Raw genomic sequence first — 3175 nt, forward strand, 5'->3', positions numbered from 1 at the left:
ATATAGTCCACATCTGACACGTTGGAATATTTATTTCAGTTTTAGGTCAGATATTGGCCAATTGCTTCGGAACCTACTCCATGGAGGTTTAAAAATTTGAAAAATCATAACTCAAGGCTGGGAGTATACATCTGTCGGCAAAACCGACTGATACTATTTTACTTCTTTATAAAAAATATGAGTAAACGTTTATAAGATCCTAAAAGGGAAAAACGAAATATTTTTTCAGAATTTTGTTTTATAATCTTCAGATTTGTTTATAACCTACACCACAACTGGCAAAAGGAAACATAGTTCCTTTTGATGATCCGGTTCATATGTAGCTATAGCTCCCATATATACATATTCTTCAACCGATTTGTTAAATTTCTTCTCCACAGCCGTAATATGCACTCCGTAACAACTATATTCCGGGAAATATACAAATACAGCTCAGAAATATCTTTGACAAATTTTATCGAGAACTGTTCAGATTTGGATATAGACCCATATATCTTTAATCGATTTCAAGTTAATTGTGCACCAAATAGGTAATATAAGCTCGAATTGAGAAGGCACAACTGCCTCTGCAAATTTAGTAGAAATCGATTCACAGGAGGATATTCCTCTCATATATTAGTTACTTTAGACTTTAAATTATAACTATAATCGTAGTTGGTATGATTTAATTCTCTCAAAATCCCCATAAAACTTTCATCTGAACTCTGCTAAATATGCAAAGGGGTGTAAGGTAGCATAAAGTCGGCCCCGCCCGACTTTTAAAACTTTTTTTTATATTTTTTTTATTTTAAATGTGCACTACTTTAACAAAAATGGAGAGTATTGATTCATGCGACCCAGTTGAATTGATGCGGATATCTATAGTATCCTAATTTCGTTTATTTCCGATTCGCTATGTTAATAGTACCATAATGCTTTTTTTTAGCAATTTGCAGATTCTAATACCTAATATACCTATCTTAGTTGTGTGCCTGCTTGTTTTTGCATATATCGTACATAGGGACATTCCGCTGTTCTTTAAAAGGCTCAAAAATATTTGGGCGCCATATTACCACTAAAAATATTTTCAAGAAACTATAATAGATTATTAATGTTAAAATTTCGCAACGTTGCTTTTGAAACACTGTTTGCCTTACCCACTCGCATTACAATTGTTCGCATTATAACTACATATCTTGCACATCGTCCGCCTGGCCATCGGTTACTAACATCCATCCATGTGTGTGCATATTCCGAGGGAATAATAATAAAAAGGCACCACCAATAAAAATACTAATAATAACAATAAAATTTAATAATGCTTACGTTGTCAATTTAATTCACAGCACGATTAAATTTCAACACAACAAAAGCAAAAAAAAAAAAAGAAAAAATACAAAAAATACAAAACAACAAACCAAAATGACACAACAACAATGCCAACAACACCAGCAAATAGAGACAGAAAACTGTCAACGACAATAAACATGATGTGCCAAATACGGGAGACACTGGATGGGGTGAGCTAGCTGGCAAGCGATTGAATTGAATGACGGACGGACGAACAGCGGGATATAGTGTGCCATGAAAGACGAGAATGATTTTGAACTTTTCCATTTCGTGCATAAATTAGAAAGAAACCCAGCTGAAAATGTTTTCATTTTTTTTCGCTGTCATATCTGAATATGGCTTGAACTTTGTTGTAGGTATGTATGTTCATTTCTGAATACAGGGTGGCAAGAAATACGCCCTCAGCTATTGGAGCCAAAGTGGGGAAAATATCTCTATCCGAAAATTTCAACATAAATGTGGTTGCAGCCTGTGTTCTGACGGCCTGTCGCGTACAATTGAAGACGCAGCCATTGTAACAACCCAAGTAATGGCGTTAATGTCAAACGAAATTAAAGAAGAGAGCGAAAAATTGAAATTAATAATAATTTGAATACGTTTTACGATTATCACGATGTGAACCAATGAACACAAATAAAATGCCGACAATTCCTACGGTGGCGTATGACAAGAAAACGAAAACAGAAATTAACATTCGTCTTGGTTTTAAATGAACAATTGTAACTTTTATATTCATTTTTTTGCTTGATTTTATTTGCAGTCATAGCTGTGCAAAAGGTTATCAATTAACCCTTGTTTGGGCAAATATCATGTTGGCGAATCGTGATGAACAATTTCACGAGAAATATTCTTTAGAATGGCGAATTTTTCCTTTTGAGCCAGTGATTAGACCTTCTATAGAAATGGTAGCTGACGTTAAGGACAGAGAATACAAATAAATTACGATTCGAAATATATTTTACGGATTATTGATAAAATACCACACCATTAAAGCAAAATCGTGGCGGCCATCTGCACAATCTAGCTCCATTTTTCAAAGGAATTATCTGAAATTTGGTATTTATAGTGCGAACTAGGGAACACTTTTTTCTGGCAGATTATTTGCTGGGTAACACCAGATATTCTGAATTTCCAACTATGAACCTTGTTTGAATGCGAATCATGGCTTTAGTATATTTAAAATATCAGATCTATGTCCAAATCGATTTTCAACAACTTTGACGCTGGCTTTTGTACCTCTAGTACCAAATAACATTGCTGTATAGTGCATGATATGACTTCGTTAAGAATTATTTAAAACAAGTAAAATAAATATTAAGTTCGGCCGGGCCAAACTTTTAATACCCTCAACCTTAGGGTAAAGGAAACATTAGAAGAAATGTGGCAAAAACCATAAAAATGCAGAATATCGGGAGGTACCGTTATATGCGGGTTATACCAAATCATGGACCCATACATACAATGTTTCGCCACAGGAGCTGAAACCCATTATGACCAACAAATACCAATTTTCAGACAAATCCGTAACGTATATCTCATTTTCAATACCAACCATCCTAGACACAATGCAAATTGCTCTGCTAAAGTTTGGCGCTCTACGTCAAATAATGTGGGTTGTATAGTGATTTCAACAGACAGACAGACAGACGGACATCGTTAAATCGACTTAGAATTTTATGCTGATTATGAATATATATACTTTATGGGGTCTACGACGAATATTTAAGGATGTTACAAACGGAATGACAAAGTTAATATACCCTCCTTTCCAAGGTGGAGGGTATAAAAATATTTATTGTAGCAATACATATACCGGAACGAGTTTCACCAAATGGACAAATTCGGT

The 3175-nt window shown here is 34.5% G+C and overlaps 1 long non-coding RNA gene across 1 annotated transcript; it reads right to left on the reverse strand.

Annotated features, from left to right (window-relative positions):
• Positions 1-895: 895 nt before the first annotated feature.
• LOC131805755 (uncharacterized) lies at positions 896-2198 on the reverse strand. Its single transcript, XR_009343811.1, has 3 exons — positions 1306-2198; positions 1137-1204; positions 896-1074 (listed from the first exon to the last, which is right to left on the reverse strand). It is a non-coding gene; the product is annotated as an uncharacterized LOC131805755 (long non-coding RNA).
• Positions 2199-3175: the final 977 nt, after the last annotated feature.

This window comes from Musca domestica, unplaced genomic scaffold, assembly GCF_030504385.1.
Source record: "Musca domestica strain aabys unplaced genomic scaffold, Musca_domestica.polishedcontigs.V.1.1 6, whole genome shotgun sequence".
Lineage (NCBI taxonomy): Eukaryota > Metazoa > Arthropoda > Insecta > Diptera > Muscidae > Musca > Musca domestica.